This window comes from Balaenoptera physalus (assembly GCF_965194825.1).
Source record: "Balaenoptera physalus genome assembly, chromosome: 4".
NCBI classification, from domain to species: domain Eukaryota; kingdom Metazoa; phylum Chordata; class Mammalia; order Artiodactyla; family Balaenopteridae; genus Balaenoptera; species Balaenoptera physalus.
The window spans coordinates 89,968,998-89,989,879 of record NC_138891.1 but is presented as its reverse complement, the minus strand read 5'-3'; the positions used below and the strand labels follow the sequence as shown (position 1 = coordinate 89,989,879).

The window sequence follows — 20,882 nt, the reverse complement described above, 5'->3', positions numbered from 1 at the left end:
CAAAATAAATTATATCTACCAGTACTCCAGGAGATTCATCACTGCCGTGGAAGATATTGATGTTTCCCAAAGGTTGTTCTTCACCAAGCCAACTGATAGTGTCTGTAGATAGGTGAGCGTTGATTTCCCAAGTCTTTGTTTGTATGTTACTGGGGAAGAGAGGCAACTGTGAGCCTGTAGGCCTTAATGAACCTATCTGAACTGAAAACAGAGAAATACCTGGCTCTGTACTAGTCTTTGTGATCATATAAACTCGCCTAGATACAGTGACCTACTTCAAAGTAAAGGAAAGAGAATACAGTAGGGAAGAACATTTTGTACTCTATTACAAGTAATCACTAAAGGGATGTTGCCTATAAGCTTAGACTATACATAATGGCCCATCTCTGGGAACCCTGTCTCCTAGGTAATGACCATTAAGCTAAAATACCTTTGTTTAGCTCACAGGAAACATCCTGAACAGGTCCACCTGTGAATGACTACAGGGAGGAAGAAATTAACACATCTCCTCTGGAGGCTGACAAGGAAATGTTTACTCCCTCCCCCTTCAGCATAAAAGAAGCCCCAATTGTTTTTTTTTTTTTTTTTTTTTTGGCCACGTCATGCGGCATGCAGGATATTAGCTCCCCCCAGGGATCGAACTCGTGCTCGTACAGTGGAAGCATGGAGTCTTAACCACTGGGCCGCCAGAGAAGTCCCAGAAGCCTGAATTCTAACTCAGACAAGATGGTTCTTTGGGGCAGGAGTCCCCCATCTTCTCAGTCTGCTGGCTTTTTAAATAAAGTCACTATTCCTTGTCCGCAACAACTCGTCTCTCAATTCATTGGCATATTGTGCAGTGAGCAGTATTAGCTTGGACTCAGTAACAAGACCATTCCTCCATTTCCCAGTGTGAGGGATGAATCCCTCCTTCCTCATCCTCATTCCCCACCAAGTCCTATTGGGTCCACCTCCTCAATGTTTCACAATACTGCCATTCCTCATCTTCATCCCTGCAGCTACCGTTGTGCTCAGGATTTCATTTCTTCTCACCTGCACCACTGTAATAGCCTCCTTATTGCTGTTCTTATCTTCATTCAGCCTGCCCCTTCCAAACCATCCTTCACACGAGGCTTACTATAGAAGGCTGTGGTCTTCACCTCCAGGGGACACGAATGTGACGCGAGTGGTGTCCCCTAGAGTCCTTTCAGCTCTAGTGTCCCAGTGATGCAGGGAATAGAAAACATGAGTACTTGAGGCTTTTTTAACCTAGACGACCATCTCAAGGAATTTAGGAGTGAGACTTTGTATAAAAGCAGGTTTAATTTAATTCTGCGGCATGTATGCATTTTTGCTCAGAAGCCTTAACTGCTGTTAAATATAATTCACTTTCTTTGACTTTAAATGTTACCCAGCTCTGAAATAGGGTGGCTTTTATAAGAATTGCTTTCCTCCTGAGCTAAAAGCATAACCATGCAGAGAACAGTAAGAGTAACTTAAATGAGAATGATTACTAAATAACTGCAACCTCCAAGAGAAGATAGGTAATATTTTGCATTCAGACAAGCCTGCCTTTCATCTGAGTATCTCAAAGGAAGGCAAAATGTAGCTGATTCTGTGTTATGGTTGAAAATTACAACTGTGCAATTTCCTTATTCCTGAGTGTTTCCCTTCTCAAATATGATAATGAGTTAAAGCATCTCTAGAATTCAGTGTATATTGATTTTGAACACAGTTTTCTCTTTTTTCCTCCCCTCTAACGTCAACCTCAAGGTGCAAAGGCATCGATGGACCACCTGCCTTTGTGGCATTGAAGCATTTGCTGTCATGGGAGAAAAACATAATGATAAGTGATGAATGGACATCTTTCTGAGCTGTTCTAAAGTTGTGGTGGAAAAATACAGAGATGAAGAAGGAGATAAAACATCTTTTGCTCCCCAGAATCAGTCCAATCATGGCGCTAACAAGCACGTCAAGAATGCGTCGGAGAACTGGCCTCTTCACTCTGTTGAAGCAAAAGATTTACAGGATGTGCTCAGTGGTATAAATGGAAATTCTGCCTATTAGAGCCCTAAATTGCACTACTGTAAGTGTTCTGCATATTGATAGTAGGTCTAGAAATTTCCAGAAATACATTGCGACTGATCCTCTTCACACACTTTCTCTTATGAGGTTGTGACCTTGTATTTTTTTGCTGACTTTAAAATGTTCATATTGTACCTGTCTATAGGTGCATGCATTTTTTAAAAAATTTATTTATTTAATTTATTTATTTTTGGCTGCGTTGGGTCTTCGTTGCTGCGCACAGGCTTTCTCTAGTTGCAGTGAGCGGGGGCTACTCTTTGCTGCGGTGCGTGGGCTTCTCATTGCAGTGCTTCTCTTGTGGCAGAGAACGGGCTCTAGGCTCACGGGCTCAGTAGTTGTGACTTGCAGGTTCTAGAGCGCAGACTCAGTAGTTGTGGTGCACAGGTTTAGTTGCTCTGCGGCATGTGGGATCTTCCCGGACCAGGGCTCGAACCCATGTCCCCTTCATTGGCAGGTGGATTTTTTTTTTTTTAATTTATTTATTTATGGCTGTGTTGGGTCTTCGTTTCTGTGCGAGGGCTTTCTCTAGTTGCAGCAAGTAGGGGCCACTCTTCATCGCGGTGCGCGGGCCTCTCACTATTGCGGCCTCTCTTGTTGCGGAGCACAGGCTCCAGACGCGCAGGCTCAGTAATTGTGGCTCACGGGCCTAGTTGCCCCGCGGCATGTGGGATCTTCCCGGACCAGGGCTCGAACCCGTGTCCCCTGCATTGGCAGGCAGATTCTTAACCACTGCGCCACCAGGGAAGCCCGGTGCATGCATTTTTGATTCCTGACATAAGAGAAGTTAAACAGTGAGACTCTAAATCTCTAAATAGATTGGAGAAAGAAAAAAAAAAAGACCTTTTTTGGAGGTTAATCACTCACAGAAAAAATAATATAAGCAAAAAGTAAGCAATATATTTTTTCCCAAGGTAATTAAAATTTAAGAACAGGTGTTACCATTGATGAAATAAAATTCATATTTTATGACAAGACGAAAAAAATTTAAACGTAAAATTTTTCTCTGTCCATTGGGGCCTCCTCCCTCCCCTTTAGTGTATATTGTGCATCCGCATTAACCAAACCTCCTTAGGAGATAACATTCCTTCTTTTTTTTTTTTTTTTTCAACTGGGAGAAGGAAAGTCTTTTTAATAAAGGGTGCTGGTACAACTGGATAAGTACATGGAAAAATATTAACATGAGATGAATTATAAACCTAAATACAACAGTTTAAACTATAAAGCTTCTAGGAGACACACATATGGTCTGGGGTGGTGGCCCAAGAATTTGCATTTCAAACAAGTTTCCCAGATGATGTGCAGGCTGCTGGCCCAGGGACCACATTTTAATTTTTTTTTTTTTTCCCTTTTTCCTTTCTCAGCCTTCTTTATGAATTATAGACAGCATTTACCAATATCTTGAATCTATAATGACTCCTTTAACTGATTCACTTTGTTATAAAGCAGAAGCTAATACACCATTGTAAGGCAATTATACTTCGATAAAGATGTTAAAAAAAAAAAACAGATGTTTAAAAAAAAGAGTGAACGGTAAAAGTAAAAATTTGAAGATGGTATTAAACTCTTAATTTTAACATATTACAGCATAACGTTGGCAAAAACAATGCACGTGGATTTCATAAACTCTGTGAAGAAGCAGGACATTTGTAATGTGAACAGTGGAAGAAGAAGGGAGAAAAGGGTTAAAGGAGTCATTATAGAACATTCCTTCTTAATCTCACCAAGGGTCACAACTCCTTAGGAGATAACCTTCCTGACCTACTACTCGCTTTGTGTGTGTAGATCTGGATTTTGCAAACTGTCAATAATACATCATTTAATGTATAGCTGTCTGTCCCAAAAACTTATATAACCATGCTTTGACCTCTGGAGTGGAACAATTCCTGGAGATTTCTGAGAAGCTATTCCTGGGTTATAATCCTCAGTTTGGCTCCAATAAAATTTTCCACCTCTTTCTTAGATTGACTGATTTATTTGTCAATGCCATAAAGGAAACCAAGAGATCCAGGCTTCGCATTTTCAGAGCCTCACGTTTAGACAGTTCAAAGATCTCCAAAAGAGATTATCCCTAAAGCCAGAGATGTACCATCAGGATTAAAAGAAAATATATATCAATTGTTCAATTTAACTGTTAGAAGTAAACACTTTCTACAATTGTACATTTTCTGTTAATTTACATTGTCATTTCTTCATTTTTCTATATACATGGAATTCCAAAAATGGGATTGTCTTGGACCTTTCTCACTGTGATATTGTGATTTATAATACAAAATACGAATTTCATCTTCATTCCCCTTTTTTGGGGCAGAGCCTCTAAAACCCTTGGAATTTCCTAATTAACAGAGCAGTAAAGACATCTTTTGTTTTGTTAATGAGTTGACCTTTGGAAAGCTCTCAGGGATGGGGGCTGGTTGCCAGGAGAACCAACTACAGGATTAGAAGATTGGAACTTTCAGTCCCTCCCCCACTCCCACCTGACTTCTGGGAAGGGGAAAGGGAATGGAGATTGAATCATTCACCGGTGGCCAATGATTTAATCCAGTGTACCTGATGAAGCATCCATAAAACCCCCGAAAGGGTGGGGATTGGTGAACTTGGGAAGTGCTGGGAGAGTGACACTTGTGCCTCTTCCCCATGCCTTGCTCTATGCCTCTCTTCCATCTGGCTGTTCCTGAGCTATATCCTTTTATAATAAGCCAGTGATCTAGTAAGTACAATGTTTCTCTGAGTCCTGTGAGCTGCTCTAGTACATTAATAAAACCCAAGGGGGAGATTGTTGGAACCTCCAATCCCTAGCTGGTTGGTCAGAGTACAGGTGATTGCCTGGACTTGCGACTGGTGTCTGAAGTGGGGCTAGGGGCAGTCTGTGGGACTGTGGGATCTGAAGCGATCTCTGTGAACATAGTGTCAGAATTGAGTTAAATTGTAGGACACCCAGCTGGTGTCAGGGAATAGCTTGTTGTTGTCGGGAACAACCCCACCCCCCCAAGGGGGAAATGGGGGCAGAACCCTTACTCATTATTAGAAAATATGCTTCATTCATACATTGTTATCAGCGAAAGGGAGAGGATAGGAAGGAAAAGAGGAAAGAGAGAAACACAAAGACACAAAACGGGGGTAAAAAGAGTGCAAAGTAAAAGTTTCAGGGAGGGATATAAACACAGAAGCAAAGGCGAGCAACGGGATAAAGAGAAGGGTAGGGGCTATGTGTTTAATATTAACTTTATATATTTCTGTATTGTTTGACTTATAATGAACACATTGGAAATTACAGTCAAATGTTACAGCTGTGCAGTTTCCCGCTTCCTGAGTGTTTTGCTGTCCAACTGTCCAGCATGGTCCGGTCTGTGCAGACAGGGAAAGATAGGTGCTATCTACTGTTAGGGCCTGTTGACAGGAGCCTTGGAGAACCTCCAGTTCTTCAGGCCATGTTTGCTTACTCACCAAACTACATTCCATGTTTAAATTGGCTTCTTATGAACAACTGGCTAGAAAGAGAAAATGACCACCCCCAGGAGGCTATCTGATTCTCTTGAGAGTTACATTTGTCCTTGTAAATTGGCATCATTCTGGTTTATGCCTCTGTCTCCCGTGAGGTTGCTTAGTAATTTGCTTAGTGCTGAAGAACTTAGATTTCCAGGCTTATAAACTGGAGCGTAAGGTCCTGGAATTCTGGGCCAGGGGAGGTCAGCTCGTGGCGGTGGCCCTAAGTCCTCCCGCCTCTGTCTTATCTGTGTCCTTTATGCTTCACATGCATTCATTCAGAATTATTGGATACGATCTGTTCTATTGAATGAAGAGTCTAAAGTACAGAATATGTCAAAGAAAATGAGTGTATTTTTCTGTATAATACATCACAAAGACAAAATACAGTACATTTGAAAAGTGAAACAAAGTTTCATTGGAAGAAAGTATGTTACAACATATAAAAGTATTCCACAATATGAAAGTTCTTTAGAAAATATGAAATACTCGCTGTCTGAAATAGTGAAAAACTTAAAATAGCCCAAATATCCAGCCATAGGTAACTGGATAGGTAAATTTGTGATGCATTCATGCAACACAATGCTTTCCAGCCACTGAAAATAATGAAGTAGAGAAATGTACTCTCACATAGTAAAGAAATCTCAGGTTTGTTTTTAAGTAAAAAAGCAAATTTCAAAGCGATGTGTATGCTGACAGCATTTTTGTACAGTAATAATGTGGAGAATGAGGGAAGAGATTATTGTGCATTGTCATTTTCTGACATTTCTGTAGTATTTGAAATTCTTTTTTTTTTTTAATTCTATTTTTGGCTGCATTGGGTCTTCGTTGCTGCGCGTGGGCTTTCTCTAGTGGCGAGTAGGTGCAACTCTTCATGCTCGGGGCTTCTCATTGCAGTGGCTTCTTTTGCTGCAGAGCACAGGCTCTAGGAGCACGGGCTCAGTAGTTGTGGCGCACGGGCTTAGTTGCTCTGAGGCATGTGGGATCTTACCGGACCAGGGATCAAACCCGTGTCCCCTGCATTAGCAGGCGGATTCTTAACCACTGCGCCAGAGGGAAGTCCCAATATTTGAAATTCTTGCAATTAGCCTGCAATATTTTTATAATTAGTAAAAACAAACAAAAAAAAGCATTAAAATGATTTAAGCACTGTTTCCTATGTTAGAAAATTGTATTTTAAAGTACAGTATTTCTTTACCTAAGAGTATTTTAAGCACATGACATTCAAACCACACTAAAAAGATATTTAATTTGTTATGTACAACATTAATGATTGTGTATTAGAGCGAAAGATGGAGCATGGATTCAGGCCAACTAGAAGAAAGGAAAGTATAACTTTCCAATTCATCAGACAAGATGTCTGAATGGAACAGAGATATTCTGAATTTTACTAAGGGTGAGAGGGTCAGGACATCCTTAGAAAGTGGTGAAACTGGTAAAGACTGTGTTTAGTGTCGCCATCCTTAAAAATCCTCTGATGTTCGTTACCCAGAGACACAGGTAGCACCCCAAGAACCCAGAATCTTAAGCACTAGGGCACTCTGCTTTTTTTTTTTTAAAGTTAACTAAATTAACTTTTTTAAAAAAATTAATTAATTAATTAATTAATTTATTTATGGCTGTGTTGGGTCTTCGTTTCTGTGCGAGGGCTTTCTCTAGTAGCGGCAAGTGGGGGCCACTCTTCATCGCGGTGCGCAGGCCTCTCACTATCGTGGCCTCTCTTGTTGCGGAGCACAGGCTCCAGACGCGCAGGCTCAGTAGTTGTGGCTCACAGGCCTAGTTGCTCCGTGGCATGTGGGATCTTCCCGGACCAGGGCTCGAACCCGTGTCCCCTGCATTGACAGGCAGATTCTCAACCACTGCGCCACCAGGGAAGCCCCTAGGGCACTCTTCTTAGGGACCACTCTGAGCAACCTCATCATGATCTCTAGTGCTCGTTTCCTACTCATCCATCAAAAGCTACCTGTTTTTTGACTGATTTCCTCTAGTTGTGAATCAGTTAGGCAATAGGATTCAGTTTTGTCTAGGAATCAGGTACTAGGAAAACTAGGTAGACATAGATAATTGTAAGAATGAACATTTATTGAGCATATATGTGATAAGTATTATATTTACATTATTGCATTATTGTTCCTATTTTACAGATAAGAAAACTAGTGCCCAGAAGTTTACTCAGGGTCATACACTTAATGAGAAGTGGAGTTAAGATTCAAACTCAGATGTTTCTGTCTCAGTAATCTGAGATGTTAAATCCTAAACCAGTGCTTATCAAAATGTAGACCCTGACCAGAAGCATCAGCATCACCTGGGAACTTACTAGAAATGCAAATTCTCTGTCTCTACCTCAGATCTAATGGATAAAAAACTTTGGGACCCATCTATTTTTCAAGCTTTTTTTTTTTTTAATGTCCTGCAAGTGATTTTAAAGCACATTAATGTCCTAAATTACAGAGCAGAGTTGTCCAATTGAACTTTTTGGGATGATGGAAATGTTTTACACAATATGCTGTCCAATAACGTAGCTACTAGCTACATGTGGCTATTGAGCATTTGAAATGCAGCTAGTGTAACTGAGAAACCCCCCCTTTTTTTTTTGGCTCTGCTATGTGGCTTGGGGGATCTCAGTTCCCCGACCAGGGATTGAACCCAGGCCACGGCAGTGAAAGCACCAAATCCTAACCAGTAGACCACCAGGGAACTCCTGAGAAACCACATTTTCAATTTTATTTAATTTTAATTAAAATTTAAATAGCCACATATGGTAGTGGCTACTAGGTTGGATGACACAGCTATTGTCTCCTTATATCCTGGCCTATGGTTCTTTTTTAGATCATCCCTCAGCTCTAAGGAGCACTACTAATGCAGTCAATCAGCAACAAGCATAGCAGAATGGTGATAGAAGTACATTGGAATAAGTGCAGCCTTGTGTGGGATACATTATCCAGGAAGTTTCCCATATTGCCTATGTGTAGAATTAGTTTTAAAAAGAACAGGTGAGAGCATTCAACCCACACAACTCGTATATTAGTCCACACAATGCCAAATCTGGTGATTAGCTTGTTTACACAGATTGATGATCCTATACAGACAGTGAATAACAGTTCTGATGCATGAGTAAGATGAATCCCATAAATATTGACCTAGATATGACTTTGGTAAAGGGTCATAAAAATCCTTATGGAATATATCCTTCTTTTTTTCTTAAAAAAAAGCATGCAAGGGACTTCCCTGGAGATGCAGTTGTTAAGAATCCACCTGCCAATGCAGGGGACATGGGTTCGATCCCTGGTCCGGGAAGATCCCACATGCCCTGGAGCAACTAAACCCATGCGCCGCAGCTACCGAGCCTGCGCTCTAGAGCCCACAAGCCACAACTAAACTGAGCACGCGAGCCACAACTACTGAAGCCCACGCACTCCAGGGCCCACGTGCTGCAATTGCTGAAGCCCGAGCACCTAGATCCCGTACTCTGCAACAAGAGAAGCCACCACAATGAGAAGCCCGCGCACCGCAATGAATAGTTGCCCCTGCTCACCACAACTAGAGAAAGCCCACACACAGCAAGGAAGACCCAAAGCAGACAAAAATAAATAAATAAATGTATATAAATAAATAAATAAAAGTCACAACCACAATACCCAAAAAATAAAATAAAGCATGCAAGTATATACAGGTACGATAACTCATCTGATGTGATTCAAAGGCAATTTTCTGACAAGAAGGCCCTTTATATCGCTAGGAAGTAGTCAACCTGAAATACAATAAATGTTAAAAAGTCTGTAAACTTCAAAATAGTAACCCAGTTTGAAAGTGGTGGAAATGCAGAGAGGCAGTGTGATCATGCCCTGTTATAAATCAAAGAGCAAGGTAGAAAAAAAGAACATGTCAGTGCTTGAATTTATTTACAATTGTCCAAAGGAGACAGAAACTCCAGCTACTGGACATAAACATTCTTGATACTACAGAGAAGCAGATCCTGTGAATATTAAATCCCCTCTGCTTACCCTGGGAAGTTCATTAGCAGGAGCCAGGGGTCAATTCCAACAAACATTTGTTGACTTCTTATGGGTCAGCACTGATGAGAATTTAATGATGAGCACAGCTGTGTTTCTTAGCGAGGCATGATGGGAACTGGGCTTTAGGAAAATTACTCTGGTAAGGAGCGATTGTGGGATTCCCTTCAAGGGACCATGAAGACCAGCATGAAGTGGTTTTTGGTGGAACTGGAAAGGCAAGAAGATTATGTGAAGCATGATGAGGTAGAATCCCATGGGAACTTCTTAGGTATCGGGGGATTGAAATTTGTTATAAAAGTGAGGTTTAAATATGGGTACCAGGAAAATGGTGGTATTATTAACACCACGTTTGAACCAAAGAGAATGTGGAAGGGAGATGTGTCATGGGCTTAAGAGATCGCAGCACTTGGTAACTGTTGATAGGTGTTATTTCCTGCAATGACCCACCTGGCATAAAATAAATCCAAAGTTATGTAATCAAGTATCTACCAGGCTTTAGCTAAGATTCTGAAGACAGCGTAGAGGATAGAACTATAATATATCTTTCTTTGTTAAAGAACCTGGAATTGCAAATTCTGGAGTCCATTTAGTGGTCCAAAGTATAACCAGCTTGATAAAATGTCCTAGTTAGTTATCTGACAAATTGCTTCACCCCATTTAATTCTTCCCTTCTTGACTTTTACAGATCTTGCACGACTTTTATTCTATAGTATAATGATTTGCTAGATTAAGATTTCCTGAATTAAAAGGACTCTGTCTTATTTAACTTTGTATTGCCAGCCCTTGTCTAAGAGCCTAGCACACAAATAAATATTGGCTAAGTAATGAGTAAATGACTGAATGGATGAGCAAACAAATTTTCCAGGGCTTGGTTTAGTTCTTCTCATTGTTGCTGAGACTAAGTCTGGGTGTGTGGTCACAGGCATCCTGACATGGGCTCAGATTGCTCCTCCAGTTGGTGTATATTGATGTTGGGTATGTGTGACTAGTCAGGGCTTTGGTTGACAAGTGGTGGTGGTGATGGTGGTGGTGGTGGTTTGTGGTATGAGCTCAGGGGAGGGTATTGTGGTGATGGGTGTAAAGAAAACAGAATAGAAGACATCTAAGTAGGTACATTTATTTTTAGTGCCCTCTACTTCCCTTTCTACTACTCTGATCAAATTTTGATTTTCTTTTTCCTAATTCTTATATCCCTACACCTAAGAGGTAATAGGTACCAGGAACTGTGTTAAGCACTGGGATACGAAATACAAAGAGCAAGTCCTGGAGTGCGAGGTATTCCATCCACGGGGCCTGCACTGTTCTTTTATGGCTCATGTTGGCATGCCCAGTTAATCTTATTAACCTTTTTTTTCTTTTTGGCCGTGCCACGCGGCATGCGGGATCTTAGTTCCCCAACCAGGGATCGAACCCGTGCCCCCCTACATTGGGAGCACGGAGACTTAATCACTGGACCTCCAGGGAAGTTCAAGCCCAGTTACTCTTTATTAGCCTTCTTGCTTTACAGTGCAATATGATATCCCATGTTCATCTTGTATTGCATCATTTCTTTTTGAAAGATTTTCTCTTACTTCAAAGAAATGCATAATAAAATCCATCTTACCTAAAAATCTTCTCAACAATCTTCTATTTCATGGGAAGAATGTTTTAACCTTAATAAAAACTAACATTGGGGCTTTACTGTATATGTCACTGTTGTAAGATATGTGTTTACTTTCCTTTTCAATTTAATGGCATCTTTATAATTGTCCATGAGATTCAGCAAAGTTCCAATAGTAATATTTAATATTTTAAAGCAAGACTCTTTCTCAGTGATTCTCGTATAGGTCCAATATCTGCTTTGGATTTATGATGCTCTCAAGTAATATATTGGTTAAAAAACAGATTTAAATGTACGTTTTTTTAAAAGCACTGACCTTGCTTTGGGAAGCAATTTTTTTTTCGCCCACTGTAAACAAAGCAGCAGTTACCAATGAACTCTATCGTCCTTGTCCCTTATCATTGTCTAACTCTTTGAGAAATAAATATATCACATTTTCTTACATGAAAATTGGATACTTGTTTTTATGACTCGTATGAATATTTTACTGTTTCTACTTTAAAATTATATGAGAAAGATAAAAGAACTAAAACTGTTTGCCAAACCCTGAGATGAGCACATTGAAACTGTAGACAGTAACAAAGCAACAAAGCTGAAAAAAAAAAAACTTACATAATTATGGCCTCACTGGAAAAGGATATAAAACAAGCTTGTCATTCTAAAGTAAAGCAGGTTATAATAATAACAATAAATGAGTGGTTAATTCAGATATGATTTAGCCCACTGATTCTCAAACTTTGGTGGGTATCAGAACCACCCTGAGGGCTTGTTAAAACATATCTTTCTGGACTTCATCCACGGAGTTTCTGATTCAGTAGATCGGGAGTGGAGTTTCTGATTCAGTAGATCGGGAGTGAAGCTGGAGTATTTGCATTTCTAATAAGTTCCCAGGTAATGCTGATGAGGCTGGTCCAGGGAACACATTTTGAGAACCATTAATCTAGCCAAACAGTAAAACGCTAGACACCATTGAAATCAATGATATTGATGTATATTTAATAGAGAATGATAAATTCATAATGGAACTAATGAGAGGGAAAGAAGGAGAGAGAGTCCCTCTCTCGGTCCCCACCAACTTCATCCCCTCCAACTTATTGGGCAGCATTGGTACCTGCTAAGACATCAACTTTTTATCCTAAATTTTACAATTAAGTGAAGAGAATTAAGGTTTCCTCGTACAGTGTATCAACTTAAGCAATAGCCCCAGTAAGTGTCACTTCTCCTCTACAGAAATTACAGATAGAGAATATGGAAGGAATGATAGTCACTATTTTGCAACTCCTAATGTAATAATTCAGGCAACAATCAACAATGGATGAAACCAGTAGGTGAAAGGTTGATGGTGATCTTTACAATGGAAGGATTCAACAGTTACTGCACAAATACACTGATCAATCTACATAAATATAGAGAAACAATCAGACATGGTGGTGCTTGTTGTGAAGCAATATTACAAACACCACACATACTAAGTATTATTGTCCAAAGTAATGAACTTGAATCTAATCAAGATTCTGGGGCACACTTCCATTTACAAAAACTATGGGAGAAAGAAACAAATTAAGTGATTGCACAGGGAATGAAACAGACACACCCAGAATATGGCATATTCTATAGCAGGGGTCCCCAAGCCCCCTGGGCCGCACAGCAGGAGGTGAGCGCGGGTGATGGAGGGAAGCTTCATCTGCTACTCCCCTCACCATCATTCCCCATTGCTTGCATTACCGTCTGAACCGTCTCTTCTTCCTCTCCAACGCCCCCCTCCCCTTGCCCCCATAGAAAAATTGTCTTCCACGAAACCAGTCCCTGGTACCAAAAACGTTGGGGACCACTGTTCTACAGGACAAATCAATGACACAGGGGGGATAGTTTGAGCAGTCTACTTTATTTTTATTTATTTATTTATTTTTGGCCATGACACACCGCATGCGGGATGCGGGGGATCTTAGTTCCCCGACTAGGGATTGAACCTCCGCCCCCTGCAGTGGAAGGATGGAGTCTTAACCACTGGACTGCCAGGGAAGTCCCTTGAGCAGTCTACTTTAGACATTTTAAGACAGGGAAATGCATGGCCTGGGTATTAGCCAACATCAAATATTATTCTTAATTTTGGTTGACTTTGACATTCCAGTCAGTAGGAAAATGGCCACATTTTAAAGAGACGCATGCTAAAATATGTAGATATGAAATAATTTGATGTCTAGGATCTGTTTTAAAATAGGATTGCAAAGGGAAAAAAAGAATAGGTGAAGGAAAGTGACAAGTTTGGTAACATATATGTGGATAATTAGTTTACAAATGCATTTTAGTGTTCTCTCTACTTTGCGTGTGTTTAAAAGTTATAATAAAAATGGAAAGAGAAACCCAGCCTCCATAGCTTTTCCTCTCTTAATCTTAATTTATGAAAATTTAAAAATTTGAGGTAAATTTCTATTGTCCTGATATTCTATTTAGAATCTTACCTGCATTACGTATCTACCATGTGACCTTGGGCAAAGTAATTATCAGGTTACTTTTTTGTCAAATGGCAGTAATAATACTATCAACCTCAGGGTCCTTACGAGGATTAAAAAGATAATGGATGTAGGGAATTCCCTGGCAGTCCTGTCCAGTGGTTAGGACTGTGAGCTCTCACTGCCAGGTTCAATCCCTGGTTGGGGAACTAAAATCCCACAAGCTGCGAGGGGTGGCCAAAAAAAAAGATAATGGATGTAATATCTCTTTACCCAGGGTCTGATACATAGTATCATACCATTCAATTAACATTAGTTGTTATTATTATATAAATGTTTTTCTTTCCTATTCTTCTAGTGAATCGGAAGTTACTTTCTTCTCAGTTTGAGCATTTGTAGAGGAGATATTAACTAATAGTAAGGATGTTGTCTAAATAATGAATTTTAATGTGATGAGCTCTACTGGTATAGCTGATTTGTAAGCTTAGAAGATTATTTAAATATATAACATTTGTTAATGATATTAAAATATTTCAATGGGTTTTGGGGCTTGGGAAATGATTTTAAACATACTTTCATGATTTGTTGATGCTAGTACAGCATGACTTGCTCTTAGATTGCACAAATAATCTGTGTGCATTCTTCAGGAAAGGTAAACATCTTTGCTAAAGCTCTTTATGAAGCCTAGCTGAATTTAGAAGTAAGCTATAATCCCAGTTGATTTAGTCAGCTTCAGAACTGTCTTACCCTTACAGATGGGATGACGGTACTGCAACTGTGATGCTTTTAGTACAATGGGAGGAGATCCAGAGGGTCCCGGGAGGCAAGTGCAGATGACTCCCAAGTTCTGTGTGGACAAGGAGGTAAAAGCTAAGAAAAAGTGGCATGTTTCTTGGGAAACATTTCAATATTGTTATTTATATAAGGAAGCAGAGAGCAATACAGCTGGAGAATTAAGTGGAGAGATGAGCACACAGATGGGTAAGAAAGCACTGTTTTGCCAACTGCATAACATCTGGTACATTAGAGTCAAGTTAAATACCTAACAAGCTAAACAAAAGTCCAAGTAGCGGATGATTTCTTTATCTTTCTCAGGAATATAACAGCCCAAAGTAAGTCATGTTATATGTGAAAACCAGAGATACACTTAAAGAAAAAATTCTCCTTTAAACATATGTGGAATACACAGCTGGAATTAAGACAGTAAGGAATATGAGAAGGCAGTGTATAGAAAACCTAAATGGTGTATTAACTCTGGTAGTGGGTTACAGTATAAATACAGCAAATTTGTCTTCCTCCTAAAATTGCTATGGTTTATCAGAATATCAGCAGTGCTTACAAGGCAAAGTTTATATAAATATTTTTTTCAGAAACAAAACATATTGGTAACCAGTTACAGACCCATGGACCCATGACTGCAATAAAACTTTTCTTTGAGATAGATAAATTTACTTGTAAAATGCTCTGTGAGTTATCAATATTATTAAGATGCATTTCTTGCCAAGATTTCTCTTCTTGATCCTCTCTATATTTTATATCACCATGGCTTGGGATATCTTTCTGAGACAGTGAATCCAATTTGAGTTTTAGTCACAGTGACAGAAATTAAAATAGCATCAAAGATCCAATCTCTTTTCTTTTGTTATCCTCTGACTTTGAGGGGAAAAAAATTCCTCAGGTTTGCAATTCTACTTCCATAATTTGATGTTTCATTATTGAAGAATTGTAATTTTCAAGTCTTTTAAAAAACAATAATATATTGAAAAGTTTCTGTGTTCTTTCTGATGCATTAAAGGTAAAGATTCATAATGTTTTATTACAGTTACCACAACTGGATGAGATGGTGACAGCTAATCCACACCATGTTTCTGAAAGATAGTCAGCCAGTATTTACTGAGCACCCAGTATGTCTCAGATAGAATTCTAGGTGCCGGGGCTACAGCTGTAAGAAGACAGACAAGGACCTCAAGCATAGGAAGCTTCATTTTAGGGAAAGGAGAGACCAAAAAATAAGCCAAACCATTTCAGACAGTGCCCAGTGCTGGGGGAAAATAGCATAGGGTGGTGTGATAGAGAGCGTCTGGGGGACTACTTTAGATTGAACAGTCAGGCAAATGCTCTCTGAGGAGGGAACATATAACTGAGAATTAAAAAATAAGCAGCCAGTTATATTAAGAGCTGAGGCAAGAACATTCTAGACAGAGGAGAGAGCTAGTGCTAAGGCCCTAGGGCAGAAATAAACTTGATAAGGGACAAAGCATGGAAAATATAATGCACATGTAATGAAGTCACCGATCGTGTTACATATGCTTAAGATGATAGTACTAACAGTGGAAAAACTAGTTCTGAGAGCAATTAAATTCAAAGTATCCAAGAGTGGCGATGATCGCCATGTGCTGCAAGAATAAGCGAGGCCGGTTGACAAAGGCCCAGATATTACAGGATGAATGAACATAACTCCTGAATTAATTCCAATTATTCTTGGCCTAGACTCAAAATCAACATAAGAACACCATCCAAATGGACTCAAAGAGTAGAATATGTTTTCATTGACTGAACATTAGGAAGAAGGCAGACTATAACATCACTATTGCAAAAGGCAACGGCTTGTAATAACTCCCATCTCATTTTAAACCTGTCCTGAGAAAGCACTGCAAAAATATTTCATAAAATATCTTTCAGTTCCCTTGCAGTATTGTAAGCAGATAGAGTAGGGGTTCCCCAGAAAAAGAGAACCAGGAATGGCTTTCTTGACATAAGAGAAACCATTTTTGGCCTAAGCAATTTTGTGGTCTAAGCCTGGCCACAATGCTTTCCCTGGAACAGTTCTCATAATTAATGATCTTAAGGGAATGAAGGCACAAAGGAAAAGCAATCAAAAAACAGTGGTTCAGTGATAAAACAGAGTCCTATTTCCTCTCTGAGGCATATACATAACAATCTGATACATACCTTTGAGTTCTGCAGGACCTAAGGCCTCCATTCTGGTGGAGGACAGGCTGAGACCCCAGACTGGTTGGAGCCTAAGGGATGACGATGTTGACCTTTACTGACCCTCATGACTTCAATCAACTAAAACTTTGACTCTGGCAACCTTTGCCCCAATTCCATGCTGAATTCTCTTCTGCTGAAGCCCCTTCATGAATATTCATGTACCCTTAGCTTGAAACTTCCCCAATTTTGCTGTTGGGGAGACACTGCTTTGGGAAAGATTCCCCGGTAATCTCCTTACTTGCTGCAAGTAATAAAACCTCCTTCTCCTGATCTTTGACTTGGCTGTGTCTTTGGTTGTGTCTTTTGACACCTACCAAGAGGTGAACCCACTTTTTCAGGTAACAGTATTGGTCAGTAAATATTCATATTCATCATTAGTAAGGGAAAGGTGTCTTACATTTCCATTCCCCTCCTAATCTAATTATTTTAGATTAGTTTTGAGCGAAGTTTGCATTCTCATGAAGTTATTTGTCAGCCTAGTTTGATTCGTCATTGGTAGTTTCAATGCTTTTGCTTTAAGTTGTCAAGCGGTAGATTTAAATAATAACTACTTGTTGATGCTGAAAGTTTAGAAAACCTAAAGAGAATGAGATGCTCTCTTGGCAGTTTTCCTCTTAAATGAGTAATGATCTTTTAGAAGGGCGATTTAAGCTCAACCTTTTGCAGTACTACATTGAAGCCCTGAGGCTAAATCATTGTGTGAAAATTTGGAGTGTCCCTTTCCCTTTTCCCTTACACTCGTCTTGCCCCAATATGAGAAGTTTAATGTGAAAAGAAATCACTTTATTAAAGAAGGGAGAGATGTTGTAGACCCTTTGCTGCAATTTAGGGATCATGGGACCCTACTTGTTGGCTCCAGAAGTCAGCCACAGAAGGGACTAAAGACGGTTGGCAAAAAATGCCCAGGGGGCTCATTCCTGTGCTGGGTGGGATTTGGGAGGAACCAACTCTTCAGAGATGCACAATTACAGTCGCCCTTGGAATCTGCGGGGGGTGGGGGGGGTGGGGTGGGGGGGAATTGGTTCCAGGAGCCCCCGCGGATATCAAAATCCTTGGCTGCTCAAGTCCCTTATATAAGAGGGCGAAGTACAATGAATACACTCTGCCATACTTATCCTCAGATTTCGCATTTGAGGATTCAACCAGCCGCAGATCCATTGGTCATATCCGCCAGCGTCTTGGTAGAATCTGCGGATGCGAAACCCGGGGATTGGGACAGCTGACTGTATTCAGTTTGAAGAAAAAGCCTTTCCTGAATGCAGGACACCTTGGACTTTTGAAAAGCTGAGGACTGCTGGAGAGTGGAATTCTTCATTCTAGGCCTTCTGTTTGAAGGGAATTAGGCACTTTAACCTCAGGATCACTTTTGTAAGAACATTGTTAGTTTTGTAACTTGTTCAGGGTTGTTCTATTTGACAGCCTGTGGCCTAGTAGAGAAAGCAGTTAATCCTTAACATTAAAAGCCAGTGTGTCTGTCTTCAGGCACAGCAGGACTGCTCTCCTTCAGCGTGGGCAGTTGAAAATCCCCAGGGAGAGAAGTACTTTTGCTAGTGACCAGAGAAAGGAAAACAAGGTAAGCCCCTGGGGACTGCTCAGGAGGGAAAATAAAGAAAAAAGGAGCAGAGGAAAGCAGCTGAGCAGGAAAAACAGCTGCTGGTCATCCACTGTGCCTTTTGGGCAGTGGTTTTTAGCCTTTGGAAGATGAATGGCTTCCAAATTTCCCGATGCCCTCGTTGCACCCCGGACCAATTACACCAGCCTCTCTGGAAGGATGCTGGCATCAGTATTTTTTATATCTCCCCCAGGTGATTCCAGAACGCAGTCAAGGTTGAGACTCCTGGCTTAGGAAGCATTCCTCAAACTTTAACGTGCTCATGAATCACCTGGGGAGCTTATTAAAATGCAGGTTCTGGGACTTTCCTGGTGGCGCAGTGGTTGAGAATCCGCCTGCCAATGCAGGGCACACAGGTTCGAGCCCTGGTCCGGGAAGATCCCACATGCCGTGGAGCAACTAAGCCCGTGTGCCACAACTACTGAGCCTGCGCTCTAGAGCCCACATGCCACAATTATGAAGCCTGCGTGCCACAACTACTGAGGCCTGCGTGCAATAACGAAGACCCAATGCAGCCAAAAATGAAATAAATAAATATAAATAAATAAAAATGCAGGTTGTGATCCAATCTGGGACAGGGCCTGACAGGAGCAGGGCATTTCCAGTCCAGCTCCCAGGAGTTACCCATGCTGGGAGGGGGGGGAGGAGCTGGGCAGCGCAAGCCCTTGGATATCAACTCCAGACACCCGCTGATTCTGTGCAGTGACTTCGCTGTCTATCATCATTAAACCAGTGATCAACATTTGAGTGCCAGACCTTTTAAAATAGAAATCTTGAAAACCCCATTAAACTTAGAGTAAAATCTAAACGTGTGACTGTGGCTTACAAATAATTTAATGTGGTGGTGGGGATTCAGCCCACCTCTCTGAACTCTCCCCCACTCTCCTCTGGCTCAGCTGCTCCGGGGAGCAGTTACTCTTGCTGTTCCTCCCACACCTGACCTCTCCTTTCAAGGTCTTCATTCCTGCTGTGCCTTCTTCTTGGAATACTTTCCCCCTACATAGCCTCATGGCTCCTTCCCTCTTCATTCGGCTCAGATGTCACCACCTTAGCCCTTCCTTGATCACCCATGCTAAAGAAGCCACCTCCCCTCCACCACTCTGTCTCCTGACTCTCTCCCCACATAGTGCTGATCACTATTTGAAATCGGTCTGCCTATTTGTTTGCTTATTGCTTTTCTCTGCACCTCCACGAGAATATTAGCCATGAGAGAAAAGCTGCTGTCTGTCTGGGCCACCAGTGCTACACTCCCAGCCCCTAGAGAACAGCCTGCCACATAGAGGAATATACACATACAAAATGAAAATGAATGGTAGGAATATCAGGTGTGTGTATATATATATATATATATAGAGAGAGAGAGAGAGAGAGAGAGAGAGAGAGAGAGAATTTTCAGTGAATACAAGCTGTTATTTAAGAAATCTTAATCTGGGTTTCTCTGATAGTGGTGATTAATATAGTAGAAGTATGGTTGAAACAACTCCATAGTGAGCCTGACCTTGGTTCACATGGGACTTCTAATCCATGTTTTTAGGAAAAAGAAGATGAATTCACATTTGCATTAAGGAAGAACATTACCCAGTTTATTAAAAAAAAGACTGCAGGCATAGGGGGCCTCCCTGGTGGCGCAGTGGTTAAGAAGCCGCCTGCCAATGCAGGGGACATATGTTCGAGCCCTGGTCCGGGAAGATCCCACATGCCACGGAGCAACTAAGCCTGTGCGCCACAACTACTGAGCCTGCGCTCTAGAGCCCATGAGCCACAACCACTGAGCCTGTGTGCCACAACTACTGAAGCCCACGCACCTAGAGCCTGTGCTCCACAACAAGAGAAGCCACCACCATGAGAAGCCCACACACTGGAACGAAGAGCAGCCCCTGCTTGACGTAACTAAAGAAAGCCCAGGTGCAGCAACGAAGACCCAATGGAGCCAAAAATAAATAAATACATACATAAATAAATTTATAAAAAATAAAATAAGACTGCAGGCATAAACTGAAGCAATAGGCTTTTGCTTTTTTTTTTTAATAAATTTTGTTTATTTATATATTTATTTTTGGCTGTGTTGGGTCTTTGTTGTTGCATGCGGGCATTCTCTAGTTGCGGCGGGTGAGTGGGGGCTACTCTCCGTTGCGGTGCACGGGCTTCTCATTGCGGTGGCTACTCTTGTTGTGGAGCATGGGCTCTACGTGCGCAGGCTTCAGTAGTTGTGGCACGTGGGCTCAGTAGTTGTGGCTCACAGGCTCTAGAGCGCAGGCTCAGTAGTTGTGGCACACGGGCTCAGTTGCTCTGCGGCATGTAGGATCTTCCCGGACCAGGGCTTGAACCCGTGTCCCCTGCATTGGCACGCGGATTCTTAACCACTGCGCCACCAAGGAAGCCCTAGGCTTTTGCTTTTTTTAGGCCTTTTGTCTTGGTGAAAACCATAGTCCTGGGAAGTGATTGCTGAGCCTGGCTTCTTGGTGCAAAAGCTTTGACACTTAGCCCAATTGAATACTCAGGAAACAGTCACTTTGGCAGATTACAGGTAATAAGCTAGGAAGACATGTCTGTGATTAGATTGGAAGGTACAAATTATTCAGTGGTTTTTATGCTTTGATTTCTAGTTGATTTTCTCTCAATTACTCTTAATTAAGTGCTCAATTGTACTTAGTGTGCTT

General features: G+C 41.0%; 1 long non-coding RNA gene across 1 annotated transcript; it reads left to right on the top strand.

The window, feature by feature from the left end:
- The first annotated feature begins 16,022 nt into the window (after nt 1–16,022).
- On the top strand, nt 16,023–20,055 carry LOC309659955. Its single transcript, XR_014263065.1, has 2 exons — nt 16,023–18,342; nt 18,426–20,055. It is a non-coding gene; the product is annotated as an uncharacterized lncRNA (long non-coding RNA).
- Nucleotides 20,056–20,882: the final 827 nt, after the last annotated feature.